Source organism: Maniola hyperantus, chromosome 6, assembly GCF_902806685.2.
Source record: "Maniola hyperantus chromosome 6, iAphHyp1.2, whole genome shotgun sequence".
Lineage (NCBI taxonomy): Eukaryota > Metazoa > Arthropoda > Insecta > Lepidoptera > Nymphalidae > Maniola > Maniola hyperantus.
In genome coordinates, this window is record NC_048541.1 from 3,159,712 (window position 1) to 3,181,332 (window position 21,621).

Here is a 21,621-nt window from a genome sequence, read left to right on the forward strand (position 1 = left end):
AATATACATTATACTCTAAGCAATGCCAAATATTTTTGCTCATAAAATTAGCATAACAACTTTTAGTAAAGGAAATCAATTAAGTAATAATTATAATATTTTGTGCGTTGAACTAATAGGTACTTAGGACGCTTTTAATGCGTAGATTTCTGCGAAAAATACTGGATTCGAAAACTGCGCAGCAGCATTTTAGACGTTTTTTTAAAAGAGCAGGCGGGTCACCCGATGTTAAGTGATTACCGCCGCCCATAAACATTTGCAGCACCAGAGGAACCGCCGATGCGTTGCCGGCTTTTTAGGAATTTGTTGGTCCGCCCCTTGAATAACCTCTAAACATATAATTATAATTTCTCAATATTTAGGTACTAAAGTATAATTCTTCGCGCACTCTTTGGTAAAGGAAAACATCATGATAACCATCCATACTAATATTATAAATGCGAAAGCGTGTAGGTATTTGTCGGTTTATCCTTCAACCACGCCATAACGGACGGATCAACGGATCGACGTGATTTTTTGACTTCAGTTAAAGACCTGAAGAGTGTCAAATTGGTAATTTTTATCCCGGAAAATCAAAGAATTCCAATCAAAGAATTGAATGAAGTTGAGGGCATCATCTTGTAGTAGATGATAAGTAATTAAGAGGAAATTCTGTTATAAAAAATTATAACAAAAAATTGTTTCGAAGTTCGCCATTGTTCTTTGAAATAATTAAGCTCTATACCCATCTCTACTTGAAGAGAGTAGGTCTTAGGTATATGTTGCCTCCCCTAGCGCAGTGGTGAGGATTTGGTCTCATAAGTTCGAGGTTCCAGGTTCAATTTACTAGCGGGATTGAAATGGTTCAGATCCGATGGTGAGAGGTTTCGGTCGTAGCTAGGTTACTAAACTTTACCGGCAAAAACTTGCAGATTTAGCATTCTGGTACGATGTCATATAGCACCATATTATATAGATAACCACGCTATAGGCTATCCGCTCTTCTATCAGCACTTATTAATTCACAAAAAATATTTATACATACTTGAAAACCGTGTAAGTGGGTTAAATTTTTTATTTCGACCTTAGAAATTAGACAAACTTATAAAAACATTGCTATAATTAATTTAAATCTGTTTAAATTAATAATAGATGCATATTCAAAATAAAGCGATACAATTTAAATGATTTAAATTTTTGCTTATTAATTTATTGAGTTCGCGAATTTTTGTTACAACTAAGTAGTTTACGATAAATGCAAATATTTTTTCCTTAAAAAGAAGTGTTACAATGAGAATCGCGACAGAACAACTACAAGGATAAGGTTATCGGAAATTTGTAGGTAGTTCTTTTATTAATATAATTAACCTTTCATAATAATTAAGAAACGATAATTTAAACAGTAGGTACTTGTTTAAAAACTAGCTTATGTTCGCGACTTCATCCCTGTGAACCCCGGACGCTTTAAGAGGTGGCCGAATTCTTAACTCAAATAATTACTCATATCTATCAGTGTCCTTATCATCAGTGCCCTTATTATAATATCAGTGCCCTTATTATAAATGCGAAAGTGTGTTTGTTTGTTGGTTTGTTGGTTTGTTCGTTTGTTGGTTTGTCCTTCAATCACGTCGCAACGGTGCAACGGATTGACGTGATTTTTTGCATGGGTATAGATGAAAACCTGGAGAGTGACATAGGCTACTTTATATCCCGGAAAATCAAAGAGTTTCCGAGAGATTAAAAAAAAAACCAAATTCTACGCGGACGAAGTCACGGGCATCAGCTAGTATAATAAATATGTAAAAGGAAAAGCTGACTGATTGGCTGACTGACTGATTGACTGACTGATCTATCAACGCACAGCTTAAACTACAGGACGAATCGAACTGCAATTTGGCATGCAGATAGCTATGACGTAAGCATCTGCTAAGAAAGGATTTTTAAAAAATTCAATCCCTAAAGGGGTAAAATAGGGGCTTGAAATTTGTGTAGTCCACGCGGACGAAGTCGCGGGAATAAGCTAGTTTAGGTATAAACTCTATCTCGTGAGGATTTTGAAAGGATTGATTTTTGCTTATAACTGGTTACTCGACCCTGACGAAGGGCAAACTTAGTTGTCGGAAGTTAAATATAATTAAATAAATAATCGTTTCAGTCAATTCCACTTTTAATTAACATAACTCGAAATTGAAGTTAAATTAATAACTTGAATTTTTAGTTAACATCATTGATGTTGCAATTACCAATTGTTATAAGTCCCGCAAAATTGTAATGCGCGTGGCCGCCATTTTAGTGACGTCAGCACAAGACTGAAGTTTCGAGCTGATGTAACGTGATTACGATGTAAATGAGACATGGTTCCAGCGCAATAGCAATTTGCGGGACTTATAACATAATATCTACTGTGAAATACTTATAAACTTCTAAGTTCTACCATAATAGACCAAAATATAAGCTTAAAAATGAATATACACGACAGCCCTGCAAAAAAGTCCTACTAAAAGGTATACAAAAAAATCATCATCATCATGAACCGACAGATGTCTATAGGTTTCTTGTCGGGACTTCCACACGCCACGCCGCCTGAATCCAGCGATCTTTAGAAGGAGACAGCAAATTTGTAGAGCACACCGATAAACGCATGATAAACGTCTGTGGTAGAGAGCACTGTCTCGGTCGTTGAAACCGACAAAGCGTCATATGGGTATGAGTGACAGAGACAACGCTCTACAAAAATGAAATATCATCCTAAAAGCCGATGTTCATCACTTTCGGCCGCACTGTATATGTTAATAGGTATGTAAAAAGATATATGTAACATTTATTCAAACAAAATATATAGGAAATGAAATATGATGTCTAGATAGTTTATGTTTTCGTCACGTCTTGTTAGGCGACGTGGGCTTATAAGAGCATCTTTCGAATTTATTAGTCATTTTATTAATAATACAAGTTGCATAACAAAGCAATCGTTAAACAAATTTTATCGTATTTAAGGCCTTTTTATATCATCGTCGATTATACCACGGATGACCTTAAAACTAGAGTAGCATCTATATATATAAAAAGAAAAGCTGACTGACTGACTGACTGATCTAGCAACGCGCAGCTCAAACTACTGGATGGATCGGGCTGGATGCAGCCTAAACCGCTGGTCCTAGAGATATGAAATTTGGAGGATGTGTTTTTTATAAAGAGTAGGTATCCACTAAGAAATGATTTTTTGAAACTCCATCCCTAAGAGGGGTAAATAGGGGATGGAAGTTTGTATGAAAGTTTATCATTTTTAAAGTTACATCGATGAAAATTGGTATATAGGCTTTCGGTTATGAATAAAAAATATGTAGGTATTACACGATTTTTGAAAATTCTACTGCCAAGGGGGTTAAATAAGGGATGAAAGTTTATTCGAAAGTCCGTCATTTTTCAAGTTATTTTCATGAAAATCGATATTTGGGTTTTTTGTTTCAATAGAAAAAATACATAGGATTTCAAAATTCCATCCAAGCGAAGCTGGGGCGGGTTAGCTAGTAATTATAATAAACCGCTCTCGAACTCTGAAAAGTTAGGGATGCGTGATCGGAATCGAAGTCTGGATCCCCACTATGAACCACTAGGTTAGGTATCGCCCGTTTTTACATGGATTGACATTGGATTTGTCATGACGTCATATACTTAGTAAATAGTACCTACCTACCTAATAACCTATGACACCCGGGACATCAAGACACTCTTAAAAGATTTTTGGTGCAGTTGAACTACTGGGAAAAAAGTTTCAGTAGTTCAACGATTGAACTAATCAGTTGAACTACTGGGAACAAGCGAAGTTAGCGACATCTCATTCAATTCAGAATAGGTATCTAGATTGTTATACATGAATTAATGATGTTTTATTATAATCAAATGAACGATAAAAAAGCTGCGATAGCCTAGTGGTTAGGACGTCCGCCTTCTAATCGGAGGTCGAGGGTTTGATTCCGGGCACGCACCTCTAACTTTTCGGAGTTATGTGCGTTTTAAGTAATTGATTAATATCACATGCTTTAACGGTGAAAAAAACATTGTGAGGAATCCTGCATGTCTGAGAGTTCTCCATAATGTTCTCAAAGGTGTGTGAAGTCTACCAATCGGCAAATGGCCAGCGTGGTAGACTATGGCCAAACCCCTCCTCACTCTGAGAGGAGACCCGTGCTCTGTAGTGAGCCGGTGATGGGTTGATCATGATGATGATGAGATGAACGATGAACACATCGCTCTGCTAAAATATAGGTAACTATATCTACTATACCCTTCAGGAAGTCGTTTAAAATATTACTAGCAAATCGCGCGTCATCGAGCGTGTAAAAAATATCATTTCAAAAATTCGCAAGATAGCGTCAAAACAATGGAATTTTTAAATCTTTTTACTATAGTGTCATTTTATAACCTTGATTCTGTTCTAAGTATCTTAATAGTAAAATTTCCACGGAAGTGTATCTCTGTTGTTTTTATAGTAGCAACGTTGATAACACATGTTTATGCTTAAGCTGCTGATCCTTTATACATTATTCACGGCGCGTCTTCAGAGTCGCCCACGGTAGGTATAGTCAAACCGGCCGGCTAAGGGCTAAAAGCCATAAAAGTTTACTAATGAGATAAATATTCTAAAAGATCACCTACACGTTCAAAAAGCTGATATAAGGGTTTGCGGTAAGGTTAAATTTCAAATCCTGTGGTCACTTTTTCATGACTACAATTTTTCTACAATTTTTATTGACATAATAAAAATTGTAGAAGAGTCATGAAAAAGTGACCACAGGATTGCAACAAACGGATATCCTGACTAGTCTTTCTGTACAACTGACAAACTAACCACGCGTGCGAAAAATGTTATCTATAGTTTATTTTATTTTTTATTCATTAGAGGCTATGTATGTATTTGTATTATTATTTACCTTACACACAACTATGATAGTGGCTATTTAAAATATACATTTATTTGACAACCCTATGCATGGGTAAAGAATCCATTGTTTGTGGGAAATATAATAGATCTTTAGCTTTAAAACAAGGGGTCCTTAGGTTATGTTTTACTCCCACGTATGACTGTTTAAAAGTTTTATTCCTTTTAGCCCTTAGCCGGCCGGTTTGACTATACCTGGTGCGTGAACAATGCCGCAACACTGCTCATACATGCATACTATAGGGATCCAGTGTCCAGTGTACTGTTCAATGAAAAACCGGCTAAGTAGGAGTCAGACACGCCCACCGAGGGTTCCGTACTCCAGTACTATTTTTTCAACATTTTGCACGATACATCAAAAACTGTTATAAGTAAATAAAAATAAATAAAATTCAGTTTTAGAATGTACATGTAATGCCATTTCATATTATGATACCCCACTTGGAATAGTTATCTTACTTTGAAAATTGAAAATACTTACTAATTATTTATTGCAATTGCAATTTTCATTTTTTTGTGATGTAACCTACCTACTAAGTAGGTACTTCCCGAAAATGAAAAAGGGAGTCAAACAACCATTTTATGTTGTTTTATTATTTTGATGAAGAATCACAAAATAGGCAAATCAAAAAGTTTTTTATTTTACGTTATTTCTAAAATGACAATTAACTACTAATTTTAGTATTTCTCCAGAAACACTGTTAAATGTCAATATATCTACGCAGTTTTTTTCGTCGTATAAAATATTAATTTTACATAACGATCTTGTTTTGTTTTAATGTCGTCTAACTCGTTTATGTAAGTACGTATCTATTTAACAAATCGCTATCAGTCTATTTCATTATACTTGACTTCGTTTAAAAGAAAGGGTAAAAAAATGTATAAGGTTCGAGTTTTATGTAAATATTTGGTAAATACATTCTGTGAACTGTTTTATGAAGAAAGTAGGTAGGTATGAGCAATTCGTCTGTGGTAGGTAACTTCCAAGAAATTAACTTTCGCAATTTTATTATTTACTAGCTGCCCCGGCGAAATTCGTACCGCCTAACAGTCGATTCTTTTGCAGGATTTTTTTTAATGTTTCTCTCCGTAAGAACCATCGCCGTACTTCAAGGAACATTATGAATGTTTCTTAGCTGACACCTAACCTCAAGAAAAAACATACATTCCAAATTTTAAGTTAATAATATCAATAATTAAAAAACTTTCCCATACAAACTTTCATCCCCTATTTTACCACCCTTATGGGCGAATTTTCTAAAAATCCTGAAACACATTTTTCTTCATTTGTGACCGAAAAATACCAATTTTCATGCAAATAACTTGAAAAATTACGGACTTTCATACAAACTTCCATCCCCCATTTAACCCACTTAGGGGTGGAATTTTGAAAAATCCTTTCTTAGTGGATACCTACCCTTTACAAAGAATAGACCCTCCAAATTTCATGTCTTTAGGACCAGCGGTTTAGGCTGTGCGTTGATATATATGTCAGTCAGTCAGTCAGGACTTTGAATTTTATATATATAGAATATTAAGTAGATACCTATGGATGGTTTACATATGAACGGACCTATGTACCATATGCCTGTATCTGTTTTACATAAACTGTTTCATTGATTATAATATTAATAGGTTTTTAAAATGTTTTAAAAACTTATACTCCAGCATGAAGAACAATACCACATTAAGATTGTAATCTGGTTTGAGATACAAAATTTTAGTTAATTATACCAACCAATATGGCGGGTCAACCCGTCTAGAGGCGTGGTTAAGATATTATATTATCATCATCGTTGATTTTCATTCAACTATATGAGTAACCCATCGCCGGCCCACTATTGAACATGGGTCAAACTATTGAGCATGAACCACCACGCTGGACAAGTGGAGATTGGGAGACTTCACACACCTTTGAGAATATTATGGAGAACTCTCAGGGATGCAAGTTGCCTCACTATGTTTTCCTTTACCGTTAAAGCAAGTGATATTTTATCCAATTGCTTAAAACACATAACTTTGAAAATTTAGAGGTGCTTGCTTGGGATCGAACCCTCGATCTTCCAAATACGAGACGGACGTTTTAACTACTAGGCTATAATGGTTCTTACAGGTTGAGATAATATACCTATAAAAATCCGCCATATCCTCCTGCCAGTTCACATAGTAGGTATACACTGACGGTAAAATAAATAATGTGTCGCTACTATTCAATATATTGAAAAACTATAAAAAAATCATAGAATTAAATATATAAGCACCTTTTTCGATCAATACATTTTGGCATATTTAATTTGATCACTTGATCAATTTAACGAGCAGAATAAGATAAGGCGGTAAGGCTGGTCACCTTTTATAAAATGATTGCCCGTGTCAGTCTACGGTTATGTACTTTGGTCACTCAAATTGGTGAAAACCCATGGTTAACGAACTTCATTTTAATGGTAATATACTGCAAAAGGGGAAGTGAGTACCAAATAAAAATATTTAAATGTGATTACAATACCGTGTTACAATATCATCCGTTAGGTAGTAATTATATTTCCCATACCTAATACGTATTTCCCAATTCAAATAGGTAACAAAACCCAAAATAATTTTATATCAACTTAGGTACCTATTCAATGTAAATTAATGAATTAAATTAAATGAAAATATCAAAATAAAACTTAAATCATCAGATATTGTTTCAACGTATTGTACCTGCATTTTATTGAATAAAGTAACTAATACCCGCGACTTCGTCCGTGAGGACTACACAAATTTCAAACCCCTGTGTGTTTACCCCTTTATGGATAGTGTGTAGTACCAATTTCAACAAAACAATAAGAAAGGCAAATGGAAAAAAAAGCCAATCTTAGTACCGACCTAGAACAGCCTCCGACCGCTATGTCGGAGGAAAAAAACGAGGAACACATTAAAAAAAAAAACCCCTTTATGGATTGAATTTTCAAAAATCTTTCTCAGCGGATGTCTAAGTCATAATAGCTATCTACATGCCCAGCCTTATCCGTCCAGTAGTTTGAGCTATGCGTTGATAGATCAGTCAGTCAGTCCGTCATTCAGTCAGATTATCTCCTTTTTAACCGACTTCCGACGACCGAAAAGGAGGTGGTTCTCAATTCGGCCCGTTTTTTTTCAATGTATCTTCACCGGTTTTTTCGAGTTTCTCGAAGATATTATATAATATCTTTCACAAATTTCAAACACCTATTTAACCCCCTAAGGTGTTGAATTTTCAAAGATCCTTTCTTAGCGGATGTCTAAGTCATAATAGCTATCTACATGCCCAGCCTTATCCGTCCAGTAGTTTGAGCTATGCGTTGATAGATCAGTCAGTCAGTCCGTCATTCAGTCAGATTATCTCCTTTTTAACCGACTTCCGACGACCGAAAAGGAGGTGGTTCTCAATTCGGCGCGTTTTTTTTTAATGTATCTTCACCGATTTTTTTCGAGTTTCTGGACCGATTTGCAAATTTGATATAGAAGATAAATGATTTATTCATTCAATGGGGCCGATTCTCTAGTACACAATCTCTAAACTAAACTAAATTAACAGGTCTAAATCTAGTGCTATCCTTTTCCGCAAGCAATATTATGAAAGGGATAGCAATAGATTTAGACGTGCCATTTTAGTTTAGTTTAGAGATTGTGTACAAAGGAATTAGCCCCAATGCTAGCCTTATCTACTTAGAATTACTGTACAAATTATACCCGCGTGGAATGGTGCCAAGAACGCTGGCTGCATTTCCGCACTGAACATCCTTTGCGTAAAAAATGAATGAGCTCCTCTGCCACCAGATAAGGAATTAATCAGGGTGCAATATCTCGAATTTTATACTTATTTTTTACCAATAGGATTTCATGGCCCCATCAGGGTCTCCACGGGAAACGGACCAATCCAATCCAATCCATCAGCCTGTTTGCGTCCACTGCTGGACATAGGCCTTTCCAAGAGCGCGCCACCAAACACGGTCCTCCACCTTCCTTTTCCATCCGCTCCCCACCACCTTCTTCATGGATCTATCTATGTGGCTCCCGCTCTTGATCCAGTGTCCCTGACAATAAAATTCGTATTCGATTAGGATCTTATATTTTCAACTTCCACAGGTCAAAAATAACAATATTTATAGTATGCTTTATGTAAATGTATGGATTGAACATTTTATTGTTTGCGAGTGTTTTATTGTTATAGTAATACTAGCTGATGCCCGCGACTTCGTACGCGTGGATTTAGGTTTTTTAAAAATCCCGTGCGAACTCTTTTATTTTCTGGGATAAAGGTCTATGTCCTTCCCCGGGATGTAAGCTACCTCTGTACCAAATTTCATCCAAATCGGTTAAACCGTTGGGCGTTGAAAAGCTAGCAGACAGACAGACAGACACACTTTCGCATTTATAATATTAGTATGGATGGATAATGTTGAGGAGTTCCGTTCTCCATCTCCATTGGATATCCATAAGATCAACAACCTGACGGTAATATCTTTTCAAGTAAAAAAGTATAATTTATTAAGTCATCGACTCGGGTTTGTAATAATTTGTCATCAAACTCGTATACTTAAATTGACGATATCTTTAACTTAATATTGTATAAAGATTTAAAAATAGGTAGGTATATGTATACCTACCTAGAATCATGAAATTTGGTAGGTAGGTAGATCTTATAGCACAAGTAAAGGAATAAATCCGAAAACCGTGAATTTTTGATTACAGCACAAAAAAATACTTAATTAAAATGTGTTCATAAACAAATAATTAGTATTTTAATTTTCAAAGTAAGATAACAATACCAAGTGGGGTATCTATGTATAAGAAAGGGCTTCACCTGTACATTCTATTACAGATTTAATTTATTTTTATGCATAATAGTTTTTATCTATCGTGCAAAATGTCAAAAAATACGACTGTAGTACAGAACCCTCGGTGCGCGAGTACGACTCCCACTTGGCCGGTTTTTTAAAAAGGGATTTTTCAACAACATAACGTTACAAAGTAATACTACATACAGATTGATCTATGCCATTTATTCACACCTATCTAATTATGTTTTTATAGGTACTTATATATATGTATATCGCAATTATAATATAACTAGCTTATGCTGGCGACTTCGTTCGCGTAGATTACACAAATTTCAAACCCCTATTTCACCCCCTTAGGGGTTGAATTTTCAAAAATCCTTTCTTAGCGGATGCCTACGTCATAATAGCTAGCTGCATGTCAAATTTCAGCCCGCTCCGTCCAGTAGTCCAGTAGGTAGCGGTTTTGTAGAGCATTGTCTCTGTCGTTGAGACCGACAAAACGTCACATATAATGTATGACTGATAGAGACAATGCTCTACAAAGCCGAAATGTCATTCTACAGGCCGATGTACATTATTTTCTGCCGGGTACTATATGTTTTAGGCCACGGATACACCTGTAAGTTTTAGACACATACTTAGCTTACATGATTAACTTACGATAAATTTACTAGTGTAAACACTCTTATAAGTACACTAGCTTAGGCCCGCGACTTCGTCCGCGTGGACTACACAAATTTCAAACCCCTATTTAACCCCCTTAGGTGTTGAATTTTCAAAGATCCTTTCTTAGCGAATGTCTACGTCATAATAGCTATCTGCATGAAAAATTTCAGCCCGATCCGAGCAGTAGTTTGAGTTGTACGTCGATAGATCAGTCAGTCAGTCAGTCAGTCACCGTTTCCTTTTATGTAATATATTTAGATTATTCACGCTACATAATAATTAAATATCTTGTTTGTAATAGGTACTCATAGACAGTGTAAAGTCTGTAATTAAATCTGCTAACAACAGTAATCTAGTAATATTATAATGGAAAAACTAGAAATCTAGAAATATGTAGAAAATGTTCTCTTTTTATGGTTCCGTACCTCAAAAGGAAAAACGGAACCCTTATAGGATCACTTTGTTGTCTGTCTGTCGGTCTGTCAAGAAACCTACAGGGTACTGCGCGTTGACCTAGAATCATCACACAAAAAAAATTAAATTGTGGTCATGAACTAATACATATATTATTTTCGATTTTCGATGTAAGATAAAACTATATCAAGTAGGGTATCATATGAAAAAAGATTCACCTGTACATTCTAAAACAGATTTTTATTTATTTTTATGCATCATAGTTTTTGAATTATGTGCAAAAGTAGCCTTTGTTCGTCTCCGGATGCAAGCTATCTCTGCACTAGAATTAGATAGAAGTTTGACTTTATCCGCGTGGATTTAGGTTTTTAAAAACAGGTAGTTACCGTACTTACCGTTATTATCAAAATCGATTAAATTAAGTCATAATCTGATTAGATTATGATTATTTACATGGTTTTCTCGGTTGAGATGCATGGAAAGCCGTACTTATTACTTAGTATTTTGTGATCTTTTTGGTCGTCATGTTTTGTTCTTTGTTGTGTTTTTTGTTTTTTTCTGTACTTTTAGTCCCAAATAAAAGATTATTATTAATTACATGGTGTTATATTATAACAAAAAATACCAACAAGGCAAGATAGTTACTTATTATATTTGTAATTTATTGCCTCAAAGTGCGTCTTGCGTTGTCGGTATTTTTTTGTTAATCGTAATAATATATAATTAGGTTATTATTTCACTGTGGAATTTACCGATACTGGTTCATCAAAAACAGTTTTTGTGCTTAAATTAAAAAAAAAACTTGACTTTACTCTGCTCCGTGTGTTTGCGCTGGCCCTTTTTACCCGACTGCGGCGAAGCCCAAGGGAAGGTTATGTGTCTGACCTGTATGTATGTATGTTCCTTAGTCCGCTTGTTTCTATTAAAATTATATGTCAGTCTGTACCTACTGTCTATACCGTAGCTCTGTACGAATAAGTAATTTAATTTCTCAGAAACCTAAGGCTCCGATTACACCTGTAAGTTTTATTTACGTAATAAGAAGCTTACGCAATTAATTGACACCTACTAATATAAATCTAGCTTCTATATAATAAAAAAAAGAAAAAGCTGACTGACTGACTGACTAATCTATCGACTTACAACTCAAACTACTGCTCGGATCGGGCTGAAATTTGGCATGCAGATAGCTATTATGACGTAGACATTCGCTAAGAAAGGATCTTTGAAAATTCAACACCTAAGGGGGTTAAATAGGGGTTTGAAATTTGTTTAGTCCACGCGGACGAAGTCGCGGGCCTAAGCTAGTGTACTTATAAGAGTGTTTACACTAGTAAATTTATCGTAAGTTAATCATGTAAGCTAAGTATGTGTCTAAAACTTACAGGTGTATCCGTGGCCTAAAACATATAGTACGCGGCAGAAAATAATGTACATCGGCCTTTAGAATGACATTTCGGCTTTGTAGAGCATTGTCTCTATTAGTCATACATTATATGTGACGTTTTGTCGGTCTCAACGACAGAGACAATGCTCTACAAAACCGCTACCTACTGGACTACTGGACGGAGCGGGCTGAAATTTGACATGCAGCTAGCTATTATGACGTAGGCATCCGCTAAGAAAGGATTTTTGAAAATTCAACCCCTAAGGGGGTGAAATAGGGGTTTGAAATTTGTGTAATCTACGCGAACGAAGTCGCCAGCATAAGCTAGTTATATTATAATTGCGATATACATATATATAAGGTTTCTAAAGGTCGAAGTAGGTACATAATTTTCTGCTGCGTACTGTATTTACTATGGCCATAATACCAGTCCGTATACTCTATTCTATGGCTTTTTTATGTTATAAAAACCATGGAACTAAAGACTACATGGACGTAAAGACTGCAATAACATACCTAATAATAAAATATTTACAACCACACATTTTATGACGAATATTTATTACTCACAAGTATGTTGAATGCAAATTTATGCATGTGTTTATTTTAGCTGTGTTTTTAATTATCAAATTGCATTGAATTTAATCACCATGCTAATATTATGTTTTACAAAACCGTTGGAGCATAATTATTATTACTAATTATAGTCATTATGGAATATTTCAGAACATCAGTGTGAAAATAAACAATACATATTTTGCGAGGATACGTGGTTCATTTCTTACAAGTCTATCAATCAATGACCTTTAGCATTTTCTTACGAAAAAAATCTTAACACTAGACTGTGTGAAGTAATACATGTAAAGTACGTGGCCAAAAGTGATCGATCTTTAGAAGGAGACAGCAGATTTGCAGAGCACCGAGACGGTCGTAATGACCGACAAAGCGTCATATGGGTATGAATGACAGAGACAACGCTCAACAAAAATGAAATGTCATTCTAAAGGCCGATGTTCATTACTTTCGGCCGCGTGCTGTAATACCAGCCCCCCAATTGTGTAAGAATAACCATTTCATGGCTATCGCAATCGTCAAGAAATTCTGCCCTTTGATTGGTTGATTCGCTGTTTACATTTTTTCACAGCCAATCAAAGGGCAGAATTCTTGACGATTGCGATAGCCATGAAATGGTTATTCTTACACAATTGGGGGGCTGATGATGCCCGCGAATTCTTTGATTTTCCGGGATTAAAAGTAGTTATTATTTAGTAGATTTATTTCCACACTTTTCTGCCAAATCGATGGAGTCATTGTGGCGTGAAGCAGTAACAAACATACAAACGTCCGAACTATCACATTTCTAATTGTTAATCTATACTAATATTATTAGAGATCCCTACGAAAATTGTAATAAGTTATCTGTGCGAAGCGGGGGCGGGCGCTCGTTTATAATAAAGTTGCGCGTGCGTCAAACCAGGGAGAGTGTGTGGTTTCATGCATGCGCCATTGCCAGCGGACAAGAGGCATCTAGTACAGTAAATAAAGCCGTTTTTTTTGATCAAACTCGCACTAAATTTCCGATCCAATTTCTTTTTTTTTAGGTTAAGGGTCACTTACTGACCATAAAATCACAAAATGCTGACAGATCGAGGTGGGGCTTCGATCGCAATCTTGAAGGAAAGTTTTTGGCCGATATCTTAAAAACTATCCACTTTAGGGCAAAAATTATATAGACCATTATTGTAAAGAGTAAAATTTTGCATCTTTTGATTTCTGCAAACTTTTTTGTAAAACTTACTGTTTACGATTTATGGCCGATTTTATGAACTTTCATATGTCAGTATCAATAAGTGACATAAATATAATCAGTAAGTGACCCTTAACCTAAAAACAAAAGAAATTGGATCGGAAAAGTGCGAGGTGAAAATGCACATACCTACCTACTGTCACTTGCAAACGCAAGTTGAAACAAAAGTCGAAGGCGTACCTCCAATGCAGTTATATTCAATTCAATTCAATTCAATTCAAATTTCTTTATTGCGAATATGGGTAAACAGTGCAGATATTACAAAACAAAAAGGTACAGCCAAATTCTGCCTATTAGCATGCAATATGTTATGACTTATGATATACCTAACAATGACTTATGATATAGCCTTATTCATGCTACATACATGCATGAAATTGAATTGAATGTAATTTATTATTTCTGCATTTATGATTATTATTTAATTATAATTGCATGTAATAGGATTTGCATTTTATAGACTAGAGAATTTCGTTAACTTTTATTTGAAACGGTAATAAATTACTCTTATTGTTGGAGTAGGTACCTAAAAAAATGTAATAGGATTATAACCTTGTTAACTTGCCAAAGTCAATCAATTTAAATCAGAAGCCTCATATAAATTAATAACCTCTAGTTTTATACATAGAACTAAAATTAATATACTTTGGTAATTTGTCACAAAATAAATTACCTATCACAAATCTGTATTATTAAAATTAATATCAGTAGCCCTGACTTTTCTAAGCTTGCTGTCCTTAGTTAATAAGTATTACTTATGTATGAATTTCGCGAACGCAACATTAGATATCCATTACTAAGATGCGAAGGTGTGTCTGCCTGTCTGTCTGTCCGTCTGTCTGTCTGTCTGCTAGCTTTTCACGACCCATCCATTAAATCGATTTTGACGAAATTTGGCACAGAGATGGCTTGCATCCCGGGGAAGGACATAGGCTTTTTATCCCGGAAAATCAAACAGGTCCCACGGGAATTTTGAAAATCGAAACTCACGCAGACGAAGTCGCAGGCATCACCTAGTATAAAATAATATCTACCTACTACATGGCAATTATGTACATTCGACGACCTTCCTGGGGTGTGGTGAGCGCTGTAGTTCTTCCTATAAGAGCGAGGTCCTGTATTCGATTATTTCTAACTAGAGGATGCCCGCGACTTCGTCCGCGTGGATTTCGGTTTTTGAAAACCCCGTGGGAACTCTTTCATTTTTCGGGATAAAAGTAGCCTATGTCCTTCCCCGGGATGCAAGCTATCTCAGTACTAAATTTCGTCAAAATCGGTTGAACGGTTGGGCCGTGAAAGGCTAGCAGAGAGACAGACACACTTTCGCATTTAAAATATTAGTATAGATTCTAAACTTTTAACTTCGTCAGCATGGATTAGGTTTTTCAAATCTATAATCTCCCACGGGTATTTAAGTTCCCACGGACTCACGGATGTTGGCAGGTACAGATATAGCTTGCATCTTGGGGACGAATATCTAAGGATACTTTTTGTCCCGCGCGGAAAATAAAAGAGTTCCCACGAGATTTTAATAACCTTAATCCACGTGGACGAAATTGCTACAATCAATTTTTTTTTTTTAAAGAATATTAGCCAAATTAAATGACTAATATTCCCCTTTCCTCTCCAATTAAGCGTCAGGCTTGTGCTAGGAGTAGGTACGACAATAGTGCAACGGGCGGGATTCGAACCGTCGACCTTTCGGTTTTCAGTCCACTCCTAGACCGGTTGAGCTATTGAGGCTATTTAGTATAGTGATAGCTTGTATTTCGGAAACACCACAAGCTTCCGAATTTATATCCCGTAAAATTATAGTTTCCACGGGATTTCTAAAAATCCTATATTCACGAACTAAGTTGCAGGCATCATGTAAGTACTTATTGGAAAAATAAATGTACTTTGTAGAGTTTATTTGTTAAATCTAAATCCTTCGATGTTAAATCCAATCTATCAATAGACAATTTTTTTTCTAAAAGTTTCTAAGGTTCTAAAGTATTCAACTAGGTACCTAGTAATATTAACAACCTAGACCCCCATCTTTGCTTTTTAGTAAGCACTCGCGACTTCGTCCGCTACACAAATTTCTAAGCCCTATTTTCCCCCCTTAGGGGTTGAATTGTCGAAATCTTTTCTTAGCGGATGTCTACGTCATAATAGCAATCTGCATGCCAAACTTCAGCCTGATCCATCCTGCAGTTTGAGCTGTGCGTTGATAGATCAGTCAGTCAGTTAGTCAGTTAGTCACCTTGTCCTTTTATATAAGTAGGTAACCAGGGCAAAATTAAAACAATAATCTTGTGTGGGCAAAGCCAAGGGCAGGAGCAAGTTAGCTTTTAGAAGTATAGAAACACGTAAGACCCAAACTACTTTCACCTAAGCCAACGATATTGCGACTCACTACATAAGATACCTATTTGGTGTTAGTGCTTAAATCTCGTACCTAGTCTAGTTCAAATAACTTGACGCTTACTCAATCATTTGATACTGGTTCTGTAGATTGTTCCTGTTTAATCGATTTGTAGCGCTAGAATAGTTCGTGCCTGAAGTCTGAAGTGACTATGGTCAACTGATCTGTGCTCGTAGCTAGGTATATTATTAGGTAGAACACCCAGACACCCAGCCGTCATTCACCTCTTACTTGTGGATACTTAAATAATGATTACATAATCATCATCATCATCAACCAATAGACGTCCACTGCTGGACATAGGTCTCTTGTAGGGACTTCCACACGCCACGGTCTTGCGCCGCCTGAATCCAGTGGCTCCCTGCGACTCATTTGACGTCGTCCGTCCACCTAGTGGGAATCTTCTAGCACTGCATCTTCCGGTGCGAGGTTGCCATTCCAGCTCGTTGGGACCCAACGTCTATCGGTTGTACGAACTATGTGCCCTGCTCATTGCCACTTCAGCTTCGCAACCCGTTGAGCTATGTCGGTTACTCCCACAGATAACGGAATCTAGTCTGTGCATGGTTACTCCAGTTCTCCTACGGAATACTGATCTCCTCATTTCTGATTTGATCATGTAGAGAAACTCCAAGCATAGCTCTCTCCATCGCCCGCTGAGTGACTCTGAGCTTTCTTATGATTACATAATAGTAAACAGTAACTGAAAACTCTAGCTTATGAGTTTATAACCCTGCCTTACATTGCTAAGGTTAAACTAAACCTTTGCAATGTAATAGCAATGTTTAATAACCATATTTTGTTAAAAAAATTGCTTTATGGTCGAGTAAGAGGCGTTATACTAAAAGGTAGGTTTCATTGAAAATATTATATTGGACTATTTATCACCCTATTATTTCTCGTTGTATGCAATTTGGAAACGCTCTAATTTGCTTGCGGTTATGTAACAGATAATTAAGGTCAGTGAACATTTATATTTAAATTTTGGCATTTTAAACTATAACATTAAAGTTAAAGGACGATAAATAATAGAAGTTTTAAATTCATATTTAGATTTTACGGGGGTAAATTAGCATTTTTTCATTAGTAAAAAATTATGATCATAACCACGGACTAGTTCCGTTATCTGTGGTTTTGTCAGTCTCAATGACAGGGACAACGCTCTACAAATCTGCTATCTCCTTCTAAATGTCGATGTACATTACTTTCTGCCGGCGTACTGTAGCAAGTTGTTTACTTATAAAATCTTAATTTGAACAGGCCAGAGACAAGCAAGTTCATAGTAGGGGTATAAGTCCCGCAAATTGCTATTGCGCTGGAACCATGTCTCATTAACATCGAAATGACGGCATTTTGACGTCAACCGAAATAAAAGTACCATCAGCTCGAAACTTCAGTTTACGCGCATTAGCAATTTGCGGGTCTTATACAGAATACGGTTTTAAATCATTGTCGAGCTTGATCCGGTGGTTTTAGCCGAGGGTCGGTGTGTTGTGCCAGCTAGGCTAAAATCCGCGCATTGTTGCTGTGCGAGTTCAACTAAACTCAGGCCCATTTACACTTAGGCCACGTTTACATGAGTTTATAGGTACTTTCTTTTCTATACACTTGAAGGAATGAATTAAATACATCAACAATTCGAAAGCAGAATAATGTGACGTATTTTATAACTTAAATAACAATCTAACTAATGATAACAATCAAACATAATGTATCATTAATGCACTCTTTATATACTCTAACACTGTATCTATCGTGTTGTTGCTTTATTCTGCTTACTTAATAATAACTAGCTTATCCTCACGACCTCGTCCGCGTGGACAATACAAATTTCAACCCCCTATCACCCCCCTTAGGGGTTGAATTTTCAAAAATCCTTTCTTAGCGGATGTCTACGTCATAATAGCTATTTGCATGCTAAACAGCCCGACCCCTCCAGTAGTTTGAGCTGTGCATTGATTTCTTTAACCTGAAATCGTCAGTTAGTCAGTCAGTTATTTAGTCAGTCACCTTTTCATTTTATATATTTAGATATTAAAAAGCTAACATTATATGCAAAACATCTTTTGAAACTGAAAGTTATTATAGTACTCTTAGATGCTCTACTAACACAAAGTAAAATGTTCATTAATGCAATATATTTTGGGTAACTACTTACTTCTACTAGGTCAATCTAGATTATATTCCGTAATTTACATTAATTTGTAATCTAGACTTCCTGCCAACACAATGAATCTGAAATATAAATAATGTTGGCATTTAGAAAGTAAATTCTTTGTACTTAGTTGAGTAACTCAGCCCGGAGTTTAGAACTTGGTGGAGTTACACCCACATAAAGTGGTTGGTCGTGCACCTGATCTCTCTCCGGCCGTGTCGAATGGCCGTTCCATTGGATTATGAGTGTGGAGGAATAGGGAGTGCACTTGTGTTCGTTCACACACTTTTGAACTAGTATGCCTGCCGTGATAACCTAGTGGTTAAGTGATTCGTCGGCTAATTGGGAGATCGAGGGTTCGATTCCGGGCACCTCTAACTTTTCGAAGTTAATGTGCGTTTTATATCATTTGCTTTAACGGTGGAGGAAAACATGGTGAGGAAACGTGCATGTCTGAGAGTTCTCCATAATGTTCTCAAAGGTGTGTGAAGTCTGCCAATTCACACTTAGCCAGCGTGGCGGACTATGGCCTACACCCTCCTCGTTCTAAAAGGAGACCCATGCTCAGTAGTGGTCTGGTGATGAGTTGAACACAATGATGATGATTTTAACCACGGCTAAAATTTGAGAAAATGTACTTTGAAAAAGAACATTGATAACAAATACACCATTAAAATTAATGTAAAGTGTAAATACGCCTTTAAATACAACTGGGCGGCTGCCAAAATAGATCCGCGGTTAAAATGGTTCATAGAATCACGTTGCATTTGGTACTGGACTGAAATTTGGTGGAGTACCTAAATTAAAGTTATATAGACTAGCGGACTGAGGGTCCCGTACCTTGGAATTTGATACTATGAAAATAATTCTAACGTCTCAAAACCCCCTTTTGATTGAGACAGCAATTTCGACAAAGCTTTGCTGAGAGAGTTAAACACGTCGTTTTATAATCTATCCACTCTTTGCAGTTTTCCGCTTTTTTTATAGTAAAAAATATGAACCTGCCCTAGAGAGTAAACTTACCCGCAATAAACATAGTGCCTTTTATGCGGAAAAGTGTTACTTAGGTGATATCTCGACCGAAAGTAACTCGTCCGAATGGCCGCAATCCAAAAAATTGAAAAAATTGCCACTTTGCAATTTTTTCAATTTTTTGGATTGCCAACTCGACCGACAGTATAAATACTGAGGCGTTTATGTACAGTCAAATACAAAATCGTTTCGCGAATCTAATATTTTGTTTAGACCTACGCCGTAACAGAGCAACAGATCGACGTGATATTTTGCATGCCTAGAGCTAAAGACCTGGAGAGTGACTGGCTACTTTTTATCCCGAAGAAAAGAGAGTTCCAACAGGATTTTTAAAACCTAAATCCACGCGGATGAAGTCGTAAGCATTATCTCACTAAAAACCGGCCAAGTGCGAGTCAGGCTCGTGCAATGAGGGTTCCGTACTGCAGTCTTATTTTTTCGACATTTTGCACGATAATTCAAAAACTATGATACATAAAAATAAATAAAATCTGTTTTAGAATGCACAGGTGAAGACCTCTCATATGAAACCCCACTTGATATAGTTATCTTACTTAGAAAATTGAAAATACTAATTGTTAGTTCCTGAACACAATTTAATTTTTTTGTGTAATGTAACCATAAATTCACAGTTTTCAGATTTTTCCCCGAATATCAGCTATAGGACCTACCTTGCCAAATTTCATGATTCTAGGTCAACGGGAAGTACCCTGTTGGTTTCTTGACAGACAGACAGACAACAAAGTGATCCTATAAGGGTTCCGTTTTTCCTTTTGAGGTACGGAACCCTAAAAATAATAAGATCCATGAAGAACCGACTGCAAGCTGTGATTAGACCTAAGGGCGGCTATACAAAGTATTGACTTAATAAATAACTCCAAGTTTTTTTTTTACATTTTTTGTTTTATGTGACCACAACATATTTTCCTAAATTCCCATTTTCTCTCCATTCTCATCCAAATAACATTAATTTAAAATGTACTGAATAAATGATGACATTATTGGTATCAACTTAAAGCCTAGATTTCAAACTTTTAAATGATATAAATATGTTTTTTATAAATACGTCGTATATTTTTCGAATCGATGTATTTATGCCCGCCTATGTGTTGAGTCGATTAGCTTGCTCGCGAGTGGAGAATTCTATAGATAATAGTTGCAAATTCATATTATTGCCAAACAAATTATTTAGTAAATAATTTTAAATACATATCAAAAATTGCGTAATTGCGCAATTTTTGATAATATGTATTTAAAATTATTTAATAATTTCCTTGAAGTGTAGGTAAAACACTAAAAAATTATAAAAAAATATTTAGTGTTGTTTACCTACAGTGTCGTGTCTGGTTAAGGAAGTTGAAATTAATGGTTGTAATTTAAAAATATTCATCATGAGGAAAATTAGAATAACATTAATATGATTGCTGAGATGATTGCTTTTCATTATCAAATTAAGAAAGAAATATGACGAGATAATCTAGAGACAATTTATTATTTCTATGTTTATTTTTTTGCATAAAGTATATTTTTATGGTATATTTTTATTTTGGCTAACGTCAAAATGTTGTCATTTCGATGTTAATGAAACATGGTTTCAGCGCAATAGCAATTTGCGGGACTATTTGAGTTTTGAGCTTGACCGAATACCTTTAAATCTCATCATACAACATCCAGAACGTTAGCAAAAACTTAGCATTACTGTTATACTACCTAAACATAATCTAATAAAAATAACTATTTGCCTCATTTTGTAGTTTTAGTAATTAAGTATTTTTCTAACCAGCAATGTATAGCGTGCAAAACTTGGATCAATGCCGCCCCGCCTAGGAGGCGGCATTGACTGCGAGTGGCCTACTTACACAAAGTTTGTTGACCTCTAGCGTCAGTTAGATGTTTTATTTGCTATAAGTATATCGTAAACTTAAAGGAATTATAGAATTATTTTATATTTTTTTTCGCGTTTTTTTTGTGGTACTTACCATATTATGTGGTGTCACCTGACTGTGTTTTTGCCAGCGTTCTGGTTA

General features: G+C 35.9%; 2 protein-coding genes across 2 annotated transcripts in view; one reads left to right on the forward strand and one right to left on the reverse strand.

Moving 5' to 3' along the window:
- The window catches only part of LOC117982930 (neurotrimin-like), a 563,100-nt gene that overhangs the window by 136,049 nt on the left and 405,430 nt on the right, over positions 1 to 21,621 (reverse strand). The window lies entirely within an intron of this gene.
- Positions 1 to 21,621, forward strand: part of LOC117983291 (nose resistant to fluoxetine protein 6-like) — a 53,327-nt gene that overhangs the window by 1,464 nt on the left and 30,242 nt on the right. The window lies entirely within an intron of this gene.